The sequence below is a fragment of the Solanum lycopersicum genome, chromosome 7, assembly GCF_036512215.1.
Source record: "Solanum lycopersicum chromosome 7, SLM_r2.1".
Lineage (NCBI taxonomy): Eukaryota > Viridiplantae > Streptophyta > Magnoliopsida > Solanales > Solanaceae > Solanum > Solanum lycopersicum.
This window is the reverse complement of record NC_090806.1, coordinates 47,495,596-47,510,068: the sequence shown is the minus strand read 5'-3', so window position 1 is coordinate 47,510,068 and position 14,473 is coordinate 47,495,596.

Sequence of the window (14,473 nt, the reverse complement as noted above, 5' to 3'; positions counted from 1 at the left end):
GTTTTGAAAATAACTGACTGTGTCGACGGATCACACGACGGACCGTCACGGTCACGACGGACCGTCGAGGGCCTCCGTGTCAAAACACTTAAACTCTGAAATTTGGGTACGGGGAAACAACTCTCTGAACTTCGCGACGGAAGAACAGCACGGACCGTCGTAGGCACGACGGACTGTCACAGACTCTTTAATGAATTCGACTCTCTGAACTTTGTGACGGAAATAGCAGGACGGACCGTCGCAGGCACGACGGGCCGTCACAAGCTGCGTAACCTTGACTGGGTCGGATTTTCGCTAAAGTTTTAAAGAGGTGTTTTGGACTATTTATGTCAAACTGTATGAAATTAGTGGGTAAGTTTAATAACTTATTTACTTGAGGGTTAAAGGAGATAACCTTAAAATAAATAGTGGGCTACTTTTATCATCTTTGATACTTAATTTTATGGTAATTAGGGTAAAACAAAGGGAAATTGAAAGAGGAGAAAATTAAAAAGAAAAGAAGAAAGAACGAGCGAGGGAGAGAAGAACGAAGAGACAGCAAGGGCATTGGAGAAGTAGATTGCTTAATCACAATTCTTCGGTGGAGGTAGGTTATGGTTTATGCTATTTCATAGTAAACTCTTAATAGCGAATGATATGTATTGGGTAGTATTCTAAAGTCTTCTATATGCTTAATTGTGTGCTTGCATGATGTGATTATGTAATTGTAATGGATTGGAAAGATGAGGCTGTAAATCTTAAACCTTAAATCCACTTTGTTAATGATGATGCCTTGGTATAAAAGAAGGCTTGATGAACTAAAAGAATGAGATTAGGAGATCGGGTGTCACGAACTGACAAGTAGAATTTGGGGATCGGGTGTCACGAACCGACACGTAGAATTAGGGGATCGGAGTGTCACGTACCGACACCCGGAATTAAGGGATCGGGTATTACGAATCGACACGTAGTAGTAGGAGATCGGAGTGTCACATTTCGACACCAGGATAATAAAGAGAATGAATGTTTAGGGGATCGGAGTGTCACGTTCCGACACCGGGATGATAAAGAGAATGAATCTTGAATTATGTTAATATACTCAAATTTAAAGAACCTATTTCTCAAATGAGTATGGTGTGGAGGCTTGAGTCCTCATAGATGTGCTTGGGTTGTGACCAATGGTTATGGTACTTGTTGTCATCACCAGTTGAGTATGGCAGTCGATTTTATGCTATTATCTGATATATATATATTGCTTTGTATTTTGAGTTGGCCGATGATACCTACTCAGTACTTGTGCCTTGTACTGACCCCTACTTGTAATTTTCTTCTTTGTTATTTGTGGAGTGCAGCAAACGTGCTATCGTCTTCAACTCGTCCTCAGCTCTAGCCAGTCTTTATCACGTCAGATTTCAGGGTAAGCTATTGTTCCTAGCTCGAACTCGATTCTCTCTCATTCATGTCTTGATGTCCTTGAAGTTCGGACATGGACCATTTGCTTACTTATTTTATCTTCCTAGATACTCTGAGATTTAGTAATTTGAGGATAGAATGTTCTTGTGGTGATGACTTCCAGATTTTGGGAATAATAAGTATTAAATTTTAGAAGTTATTTATTGGTTATATTAATGAGTTTTAAGTCTTCCGCATTATATTCTGTTTATTATGGTTGAAATGTTGGGGTTTAGATTGGTTGGTTCACTCACATAGTAGGATAAGTGTGGGTGCCACTCGCGGCTCATTTTGGGTCGTGATAAACTTGGTATCAGAGCATTAGGTTCGTTGGTCTCATCACACAAGAACGAGTCTAGTAGAGTCTTGAGGAACGGTAGGGGGACGCCTTTACTTTTCTTTTAGAGGCTATAAGACGTTAGGAAAATTCCATTCTTTCTTTCTTTCGTGCTATTACTTGGATCCAATTGGTATCTAGGTGATACAAATTGGTATCTGACCATCTTCACTCTATTTTGCAGATGGTTAGAACTAGAGCAACAACTTCGCCAACACCAACACCGGCAAGACAAGATGCGTTTGAACCATCCACTGAGGCTGTAGCTCGAAGAGGAGCAGTGGCAAGAGGCCGTGGTAGAGGTCGCGGGAGGACGTCTTCTAGAGGAAGAGGACAAGCACATGGCCCAGCTAGTACTAGGGCAGTGACTCCTCCACCGACTGAGGAAGTAGTAAGAGAGGGTGAGGGGTAAGGGGAAAATGAGAAAGTGCAAGATGAGGAACTACCACCCCAACCTACCCCAAAGATTATTAACCAGGTTCTTGCTTATCTTAGCGGGTTATCCGATCAAGGCCAAACGCCTCCAGTGTTTTCTGCACCAGCACCTTAGGCTCCGGGAGTACAACATGCAGCTGTTGTGGCTCCCCGCATGGATGCCTCATTGGAAATAGGCCAGTTTCCTCGGTTGACTACAGGGCCTATAATGACAAGTGATCAGCATGAACTTTTCACTAAGTTCTTGAAGTTGAAACCTCCAGTTTTCAACGGTGGTGAATCTGAGGATGCCTATGATTTTCTGATTGATTGTCATGAGCTGCTACATAATATTGGCATAGTGGAGCGACTCGGTGTTGAGTTTGTAACCTATCAGTTTCAGGAAAATGCCAAAATGTGGTGGCGATCGTATGTTGAGTGTCAACCAGCACAAGCACCACCCATGACTTGGGCATCATTCTCTATCTTGTTTATGGAGAAGTATATACCTCCGACTTTGAGGGATAGGAAGAGAGATGAGTTCCTGAGCCTAGAGCAAGGCAGCATGTCGGTTACTGCTTATGAGGCTAAGTTTCGTGCATTATCCAGGTATGCCACCCAGCTTTGCTTCAGTCCACAAGAGCGGATTCGCCGTTTTGTGAAGGGATTGAGGTCAGATTTGCAGATTCCAGCTTTACAGGTAGCTACTGCAGCAAAATCCTTTCAAGAGGTGGTAGATTTTGTGATAGAAGTGGAGGGAGTGAAGCCAGATGACTTCACCATGGCATCGACACCTAAGAAGTTTCGTAAGGGAGGTGAGTTTGGTGGGTCTTACTCCAGAGGGTAGAGTTCAGGAGATTACCCAGCCCGACCTATTCAGTCTTCACTGCAGGCTGTAGCTGGGGGTCCACCGCAAACCGGTCAACACTTCTCTGAGTTTGGGGGTTATCCCCAGACTCCGTCGTTCTCACAGAGACCTATGTTTGAACCTAGAGAGTGTTATGGATGTGGGGAGACTGGACATATTAGGAGGTATTGTCCAAAACAGAGTTACAGACCCCCAATAGTCAGAGGTAGAGGTGGCTATGGAAGAGGCCCCTATTCTGGAGGACGGGGTGGCCAAGGTAATGGAGGTCACCAAATCAACCGGGGTGGCGGGCAAACTGGAACTACTGCAGCCCAACATGGTAGGGGCAACGGGCAGACAAGTGGTAGGACCCATTGTTATGCTTTCCCTGGGAGGTCTGAAGCGGAGACATCTGATGATGTTATCACAGGTAATCTTTTGGTTTGTGATTGCATGGCTTCTGTATTATTTGATCCGGGATCCACATTTTCATATGTATCTTCCTCATTTGCTACTAGTTTTGATTACATTGTGATTTGCTTGACATACCTATTCGTGTTTCTACTCCGGTGGGTGAGTCTGTGATAGTTGAAAAGGTGTATAGGTCTTGTCTTGTGACTTTTGTGGGGAGCAATAATCATGTAGACTTGGTTATCCTAGAAATGGTTGACTTTGATGTAATTCTGGGTATGACTTGGCTTTCACCAAATTTTGCAATCTTAGATTGTAATGCTAAAACTGTAACGTTGGCCAAGCCTGGGACAGATCCGTTAATATGGGAGGGTGATTACACTTCCACTCCAGTTCGTATCATCTCCTTTCTTCGGGCTAAGCGAATGGTTAGTAAAGGGTGTTTAGCTTTCTTGGCACACCTCAGGGATGATACTACCCAAGTACCTTCAATTGAGTCTGTTTCGATAGTCCGTGAGTTTCTGGATGTGTTTCCTGCAGACCTTCCTGGTATGCCACCGGATAGAGATATTGATTTTTGCAATGATCTGGAGCCGGGTACTCGCCCCATTTTCATACCCCCTTATAGAATGGCTCCTGCTGAGTTAAGAGAGTCAAAGGCCCAACTTCAAGAGTTGTTAAGCAAAGGCTTTATTAGACCAAGTGCATCCCCTTGGGGTGCTCCTGTTTTGTTTGTGAAGAAGAAGGATGGAAGTTTGCGGATGTGCATAGACTACAGGCAACTAAATAAGGTAACTATTAAGAACAAGTATCCTCTTCCTCGCATTGATGATTCGTTCGATCAGTTACAAGGTGCATGTACCTTCTCAAAAATCGATTTGAGATTTGGTTACCATCAATTGAAAATACGGGCAACGGATGTGCCCAAGACTCTTTTTCGGACCAGGTATTGGCATTATGAGTTCTTAGTAATGTCTTTTGGGCTTACGAATGCCCCTGTTGCTTTCATGAGCTTGATGAATGAGATTTTTAAGCCATATCTGGATCTCTTTGTCATTGTATTCATTGATGATATACTGATATACTCAAAGAGAAGGAAAGAACATGAGGACCACTTCAGAATTGTGTTGGAAATGTTGAGGGAGAAAAAGTTTTATACCAAATTCTCCAAGTGTGAGTTTTGGCTAGATTCAGTGTCCTTCTTGGGGCATGTGGTTTCTAAGGATGGAGTGATGGTGGATCCTTCTAAGATTGAAGCAGTGAAGAGTTGGGTAAGACCTACTAATGTTACAGAGGTAAGGAGCTTTGTTGGGTTAGCTAGCTGCTACCATCGATTTGTCAAGGGATTTTCTTATGTTGCTTCCCAATTGACAAACTTGACTAAGAAGAGTGTTCCATTTGTATGGTTGGACGAGTGTGAAGAAAGCTTTCAGAAGCTCAAGACTTTGTTGACTACTGCACCAATTCTTACCCTGCCAGTGGAAGGTAAGAATTTCATTGTTTATTGTGATGCATCCTATTCTGGTTTGGGTGCAGTGCTAATGCAAGAGAAGAATGTAATTGTTTATGCTTCGAGGCAATTAAAGGTGCATGAACGTAATTATCCGACCCACAATTTGGAGTTGGCTGCAGTAGTGTTTGCATTAAAGCAATGGAGACATTATCTATATGAGGTTAAGTGTGAAGTCTATACGGATCATCGTAGTTTACAGTATGTCTTAACTCTGAAAGATTTGAATTTAAGACAGAGGAGGTGGATGGAACTACTGAAGGACTATGATATCACTATCTTGTATCATCCGGGAAAAGCTAATGTTGTGGCAGATGCTTTAAGTAGAAAGGCAGGGAGCATGGGAAGTCTAGCTCACTTGCAAGTTTCTAGACGCCCATTGGCTAGAGAGGTTCAAACTCTGGCTAATGAGTTTATGAGGCTGGAAGTACTAGACAAGAGAAGATTTTTGGCCTGTGTGGAGGCAAGATCTTCCTTTCTTGACAAGATTAAGGGAAAGTAGTTTACTGATGAGAAACTGATCCGGATTTGAGATAAGGTATTGCGAGGAGAGGCTAAAGAAGCAAAAATCGATGAGAAAGGTGTTTTGAGAATTAAGGGGAGGGTATGTGTACCCTGCGTCGATGATTTGATTCACACTATTCTTACAGAGGCTCATAGTTAAAGGTATTCTATACATCCTGGTGCAACCAAGATGTATCGTGACCTAAAGCAACATTTTTGGTGGAGTAGGATGAAGCGTGACATTGTTGATTTTGTTTCTCAATGCCCGAACTGTCAGCAGGTAAAGTATTCACACCAAAGGCCTGGAGGGACACTTCAGAGAATGCCCATTCCTGAATAGAAGTGGGAGAGAATTGCAATGGACTTCGTGATTGGTCTTCCAAAGACAGTGGGTAAGTATGACTCAATTTGGGTAATTGTAGATAGATTAAATAAGTCTGCTCACTTCATTCCGGTCAAGGTGACTTACAATGCAGAGAAGTTAGCCAAACTGTATATCTCAGAAATCGTTCGATTGCATGGAGTTCCACTTTCCATCATATCAGATAGAGGTATGCAGTTTACTTCTATGTTTTGGAAAACATTGCATGCTGAAGTGGGTACTAGGTTGGATCTTAGTACTGCATTTCACCCTCAGACCGATGGTCAGTCTGAGCGAACGATTCAGGTTTTGGAGGATATGCTTCGTGCATGTGTGATAGAGTTTGGTGGTCATTGGGATAACTTCTTACCCTTAGCAGAGTTCTGATACAACAATAGCTATCACTCAAGTATTGATATGGCCCCATTTGAGGCACTGTATGGGAGAAGATGTAGGTCTCCCATTGGGTGGTTTGATGCATTTGAGGTTAGACCTTGGGGTACTGACCTTCTGAGGGAATAGATAGATAAAGTGAAATGCATTCAAGAAAAGCTTTTAGCGGCTCAAAGTAGACAGAAGGAATATGCATATCGAAAGGTTAGAGACTTGGATTTTATGGAGGGTGAACAAGTCTTGCTTAAGGTTTCACCCATGAAAGGGGTGATGCGGTTCGGTAAGCGAGGTAAGCTTAGTCCGAGGTACATCGGTCCATTTGAAGTTCTGAAGCGCGTAGGGGAGGTAGCTTATGAATTAGCCTTGCCCCCAGGACTCTCAGGAGTGCACCCGGTATTTCATGTGTCTATGCTGAAAAGATACCATGGGGATGGAAACTACATCATTCGTTGGGATTCAGTTCTCCTTGATGAGAATTTGTCTTATGAGGAGGAGCCTGTTGCCATTTCAGATAGAGAAGTCCGCAAGTTGAGATCAAGGGAGATTGCATCCATCAAGGTTCAATGGAAGAATCGGCCAGTTGAAGAGTCCACTTGGGAGAAGGAGGCTGATATGCAAGCAAGATATCCACATCTCTTTACAGACTCGGGTACTCTTTCTCGCCCTTGTTTTCTTCCTATGATCATTCGAGGACGAACGATGGGTAAATTGGTATCTATTGTAATGACCTGTTTAGTCGTTTCGAGCAGTAAAGTTTAGTTTTGAAAAAAACTGACTGTGTCGACGGATCACACGACGGACCATCATGGTCACGACGGACCGTCGAGGGCCTCCGTGCCAAAACACATAAACTCTGAAATTTGGGTACGGGAAAACAACTCTCTGAACTTCGCGACGGAAGAGCAGCACGGACCGTCATAGGCACGACGGACCGTCACAGACTCTTTAATGAATTCGACTCTCTGAACTTTGTGACGGAAACAGCAGGACGAACCATCGCAGACACGACGGGCCGTCACGAGCTGCGTAACCTTGACTGGGTCGGATTTCTGCTAAAGTTTTAAAGGGGTGTTTTGGACTATTTATGTCAAACTATATGAAATTAGTGGGTAAGTTTAATAATTTATTCACTTGAGGGTTAAAGGAGATAAACTTAAAATAAATAGTGGGCTACTTTTATCATCTTTGATACATAATTATATGGTAATTAGGGTAAAACAAAGGGAAATTGAAAGAGGAGAAAATTAAAAAGAAAAGAAGAAAGAACGAGCGAGGGAGAGAAGAACGAAGAGACAGCAAGGGCATTGGAGAAGTAGATTGCTTGATCACAATTCTTCGGTGGAGGTAGGTTATGGTTTATGCTATTTCATAGTAAACTCTTAATAGCGAATGATATGTATTGGGTAGTATTGTAAAGTCTTCTATATGCTTAATTGTGTGCTTGCATGATGTGATTATGTAATTGTAATGGATTGGAAAGATGAGGCTGTGAATCTTAAACCTTAAATCCACTTTGTTAATGATGATGCCTTGGCATAAAAGAAGGCTTGATGAACTAAAAGAATGAGATTAGGAGATCGGGTGTCACGAACCGACACATAGAATTAGGGGATCGGGTGTCACGAACTGACACGTAGAATTAGGGGATCGGAGTGTCAAGTACCGATACCAGGAATTAAGGGATCGGGTGTCACGAACCGACACGCAGTAGTAGGGGATCGAAGTGTCACGTTCCGACACCAGGATAATAAAGATAATGAACGTTTAGGGGATCGGAGTGTCACGTTCCGACACCAGGATGATAAAGGGAATGAATCTTTAATTATGTTAATATACTCAAATTTAAAGAACCTATTTACCAAATGAGTATGGTGTGGAGGCTTGAGTCCTCATAGATGTGCTTGGGTTGTGGACAATGGTTATGGTACTTGTTGTCGTCACCAGTTGAGTATGGTAGTCGATTTTATGTTATTATATGATATATATATTGCTTTCTATTTTGATTTGGCCGATGATACCTACTCAGTACTTGTGCCTTGTACTGACCCGTACTTGTAATTTTCTTCTTTGTTATTTGTGGAGTGCAGCAACATGCCATCGTCTTCAACTCATCATCAGCTCTAGCCATTCTTCATCACGTCAGATTTCAGGGTGAGCTATTGTTCCTAGCTCGGACTCGATTCTCTCTCATTCATGTCTTGATGTCCTTGAAGTTCGGACATGGACCATTTGTTTACTTATTTTAGCTCCCTAGATACTCTTAGATTTAGTAATTTGAGGATAGAATGTTCTTGTGGTGATGACTTCCAGATTTTGGGAATAATAAGTATTAAATTTTAGAAGTTATTTATTGGTTATATTAATGAGTTTTAAGTCTTCCGCATTATATTCTATTTATTATGGTTGAAATGTTGGGGTTTAGATTGGTTGGTCCGCTCACATAGTAGGATAAGTGTGGGTGCCACTCGCGGCTCATTTTGGGTCGTGATAATAATTTAAGGTAAACGTTCAAAATTAGTGTTTTTTCAAAAAAGAATTCTAAAGCGATTAAAAGACAGAATCAACTTGTTTTTACGTATCACTGAAGCATCAGTTTAATAAAATTTTTGGCATATTCAAAGACAGGTAATGTTTCATTGAAGGAAACTTCATGTTTTGAATTACAGTATATTATACAATTGTTTAGAATATCGAGAATACTAAAATTACGAATTAAATTTTATCTGTTGTGGCATTTGTTATTCAATTTTCTCTTGTATATACAAACTTGAATTTATGTGTTATCGTTTGTGTGTTGTCACTTTGTATATATCCGCAGCTAATTGTATACATGATAATCTGATTTGTGAAAATTGATTTGAATGTGTATTATATACGTTTGTATGTATGTTCTATTATTTATATACTGTAGTAATGTATATGTTCAAATGTATAGTGATTTAGTATGTATGAATGTGTATGAGACAATAGTATAGATTTATGAATTGAGTATTTTGTAATATAGTTGCATAGGATACGTTGTGTTTTCTAACATTTATATACAAATTACTGCAACAATGTATATGTTGAAATGTATATAAGTGTAGTATATACAAAGTCGTATAAGACAATTATATACATTTATGAAATTGAGTAATATCATTTAATTTTTTTAGCTGCAATGTATTTGTATATGAGCATATGAGAATGATTGTAATGTAATTTTGTTAATCTGATTAAACTGGTTGTATAGAATTCTTATGTCAATTGTATATATGATATTTACAAATTACATAAAGATAACTAAATACAATTGTCATTTATATATATATATATATATATATATATATATATATATATGTAAACTATACAATTGCCTTTAGTATACAATTCACTATATACCTATTAACTTAGTATACAAGTCAATATATACATAGCTTAAATAATTTGTATTAAACTTATAGAATATACAAATTTTGATAAACAATTACAATATAATTTTGACATAAACTATACATCTACTTAAAATATTTTTTTATGTCTTCCGTTTATACAACTAAGAAAATATATAAATAACTAAAACATGTGTGAATTAAACATGCAATATACTATATACAATTATGTATATACAAAATTTCTAAACAAACAATTTTATATATATTTGCGCACATAAGTAACAAAATATTCTATCTAAAATTGTATTTAAGTCATTGCATGATGATCTTGATGTTCTTCAAACCTGTCAATTTCATATTCACTCTCCGCTTAATCATTTGTTATGGTTTTTCTCTTAGTTCCTCCTTCAATAATTTTAATACTGCTAGTTGTGGTGCTATTAATAACTTTCTGAACTACCTTTGATTTTTTTTATTGGATCTTAATTCTTCAATTGATTGTTCATCTTGAACTTGTTTGAATTTTTCCATAGACCCTACATTAACTCCAAAATCTTTAGTTAAACCAATTGAAATAAGAGTAATTTGTCAACAATGTTGACATGCAATGACATACCTCTTAACTTCATAGATGGAGATGATTCATCCATTCCGATTTTGATGAACTTATATTATTATAAGAAAGAACGATTTTTTTTTTTAAAAAAAAAAAAATATATATATATATATATATTAAAAAAACTAAGAAGTATAATACATGTACAATTGTTGAAGAAGGAAAACATTAAAAGTTTGATTAACGGAGATTTTGATAGTTATCTGTAAAAATTGAAACAAATATCGGAGGGAGAACGTGAAAGTTTTGCCAATTCAAAATTCAAAATGGGAGAGGAGGAGTGATTATAAGAGAATGAGGTGGAATGAGAATAGGAGAGATAAAATTGATTTGTATATAATTATATACCAAATTTAAAAAAAGTTTTTACGGTTGACTATTGAAAGAGGTAGTGGGTTCCATTAATTACGGCAAAAGAAAAAAGAAACTATAATGATTGAAAGTAAATAAATTAAACTATATATGTAACGACCTGTTTAGTCGTTTTGAGCAGCATATTTTATTTCTGGAAAAACAGGCTGAGACGATGGAACCCACGACGGACCGTCATGGGCACGACGGACCGTCGTGCGGATCTCGTTTCAAAACACTTAGAAATTCTGAAAAATGGGTACTGAAATCGACTCTCTGAACTTTATAACAGAATGGTAGGACGGACCGTCACAGGCATGACGGGCCGTCACAGACTCTTCAGTAAATTTCAGTCTCTGAACTTTGTGACGGAGCAGCAGGACGGACCGTCGCAGGCACGACGGCCCGTCACAGGCTGCGTAATCTCAGACTGGGTCGGATTTCTGTAATTATTTTAAGGGGTGTTTTGGACTATTCCTGCTTTAATTATAAAGTTAGTGGGTTAATTTTAATAAGTCTAATTACTTGGGGGTTAAAAGAGGTAACCTTAAGTTAATTAGTGGGTTATTATTGTCATCTTTTCTTCTTAATTATATGCTAATTAGGGTAAAAGAAAGAGGGCTTGAATAAGAAAAGTAGAAAGAACAAAGAGAGAGAGAGGATCGAACGAGGAAGAGAGAAAACGAAGAACAAATCTTGGGGAAATTTCTTGCTTGATCACTAATCTTCGGTGGAGGTAGGTTATGGTTTTTATACTATTCGTAGTAAACTCTTAATAGCGAATGATATGTATTGGGTAGTGTTGTAAACCCTTCTATATGCTTAATTATGTGTTTGCATGTTGTGATTATATGATTGTGATAAAATAAGCATGATGAAGCTATTGAATCCTAAATCTTGAAAAGAAACCCTAATCTACTTTGTTAATGATGATGCCTTAGTATAAAACAAGGCTTGATGAACGAAAGTAGTGAGATTAGGGGATTGGGTGCCACGTTCCGGTACCAGGATAGTATATGAGGATCGGAGTGTCACGTGCCGACACCAGGATAGAATATGGATCGGGTGCCACGTTCCGGTACCAGGATAGTATATATGGATCGGGTGTCACGTGCCGACACCAGGATTAGTAAAGAGAATGAATCTTGAAATATGTTAATATACTCAATTTAATGAACCTAATTCCCAAATGAGTATGATGGGGAGGCGTGAGTCCTCATTGATGTCCTTGGTGTTGTAACCAAGGGTTATGGTAATTGTAAATGTTGCATGCTAAGGATATTAGTTGATTTTATGATGTTATATAATATATACTATTTTCTATTTTGAGTTGGCCGATGATACCTACTCAGTACTTGTGTTTGTACTGACCCCTACTTGTATATGTTTTCTTTTGTTCATTGTGGAGTGCAGCAAACGTACCGTCATCTTCAACTCAACCGCAACTCTAGCCAGTCTTCATTACACCGGATTTCAGGGTGAGCTAATGCTTCTAGCTTGGACTGGGTCTTCTTCTTCGTGTCTTGATGCCTTGAAGTTCTGTCATTGACTAGCTTTTCATTTGTTTTAGCTTCTTAGATACTCTTAGATTTAGTAATTTGAGATAGATGTTCTTGTGATGATGACTTCCAGATTTTGGGGATAATAATAGTTGTTGAGTTTTTAGAAGTTTATTGAATTGGTTTTTATTAATGAGTTTAAGTCTTCCGCATTACTTTCTGCTGATATTATATTGAAATGTTAAGGTTTAGATTGGTTGGTTCGCTCACATAGGAGGGTAAGTGTGGGTGCCAGTCGCGGCCCGATTTGGGTTGTGACAATATACTTATTATATAATTACTTAAGGATGTTTGTCATCCCATATAATTACCCCATATTTATTCTCAATCTCAATTAACAAAGGTTAGCACTCAGTAGCTCAAAAAGCAACTCTTTGCCTTCAAAGTGCTAGTCACTGTTACGCGTTACTGGTTCGTTAAATATTAGACGATCTCCAATCCACCTCTATTTTACTCTCCATTCTCAATATTGGATATTAAAATGGAGAATGTCCACTCCAATCATTTTACATATTACTATCTATACTCCATTCATAGAGAGATTTGGAGAACTACTGTTCACACTCTTTATTTCACTTTTTGAATATTTTATTATTGTTTTTCTTACTTTCTAATTAACGTATTATTTTACATGTAATGTCATTAGTTAAATGTCTAATATTCATACTTCTTTTTAAATGTAAAATAATATTTTTAAAAATATTTTATTGAATATATCCTACTTTCATCCCGAATTAATAGTATTTTAATTGTTTCTAATTTGTGTCGACAATATTTTAATTTTATTATTAATTTTCACTATTAATAATTCAAAAAATTAAAATGATAAGATGAAAAATTTAATTAAAAATACAACACATAATATGATAATTTAAATACAAGATAACATTATAATATATAACATAATAATTAAAATACAAGTAATAATTATTTCGTGATGAAATAAGAATCATATCAAAAAGATATTAAACGTGCATTCGGAGTTTTACAATCATCTTTTGCAATTTTTGCAGGACCATCACGCTTTTGGAGAAAGAAAGTGCTACATAATATAATGACTACATGTGTTATACTGCACCACAGGATAATTGAGGATGAAAGTGATCTTAATTCACCAATTCAAGTTGTTATAGAGGCTCCAACTCCAACAACAAAAATGGAGGTAAATGAAAATCTCCGAATTGAACAACCTTTAGCTAGACATAAAAAAAAATTAAGAACAAAAATGCTCATTTTGAACTTCGTAATGCTTTAATAGAGCATTTTTGAGATTAACGTAATAATTTCAAGAATTGAGTGTTTATGTAATGTTTATTTAATTGTACTTCAATTTTTTTTTAATTTGTCCATTAATTTGTATGTTATATAATATTTTCTTGCAATTTATTTTATTTAACATTTAGAATAAAATATAATTTTATATTAAATAAAGAATTTGAAAAAAATAAAATATTATATCAGATGAAAATTATATAAGGTAATATTGGAAAAAAGAAATAAAAGATTTTATATTATGTAATAAGAAGATAAGGATGAAATAGAAATAATAATATAATATTAAGGAGAGAGAAAATATTCTTTTATAGAGAATAAAATAGAGAATTGAGTTGGAGTTGGTTGTTTGAAAAAATAGAGAACTATATATTTTGAGAGTAAAATAGAGTGTAGGGTTGGAGATGCCGTTAGGACACATATTTCGCTTGTCTTATCGATCTTAGGTCAAATTATCATCAACTAATCTTAATTTGGGTAAGTAATGACTACCAAAATCATTTCTTAGATTTTTTTTGTCATTGTCAACAACACTACAATTTTGAATAGTTGAATCATATATATAACCTAAAATTATATTATATTACTTGATGTCCATACCTATGATATGTTAAGCCTAGCAACAATATGGTGAATATGATGATAATGTTTTTGTATATCAAGTTTTACTTATTTCTCTTACTTATGTTGTTTCAGTGCAATGAAATTGCTTTTGGTTTCATTTGTTTGTGGGATTTTGTATTGTAAACAATGTGTGAGGGGTATATATAAAGTTAATTGTAAGACCTCAGAAATGACTTAGGTGAATTAGAGACTAACATGTTGGTATTGATGTTCGAAGGTCCTAAATAGGTCTATTATATGGTATTGAGACAGTGTGTAAGAGTTTAGGTGCATTGAAAGTCAAATGTCAAGGGACGACCAAGACGTTTGACGACTAAGTCACCTATGTTCCTCATATGTAGTTCTATGTTTTTATGTGTGATTCATGAGGTTATAAGGTCTTTAAATGAGTTATTATAGCATATATAGTCAGTGTGTCAAGTTTCATGAAGTTTGGAGGTCAAACGTCCAAGAACGTCCATGATGTTCG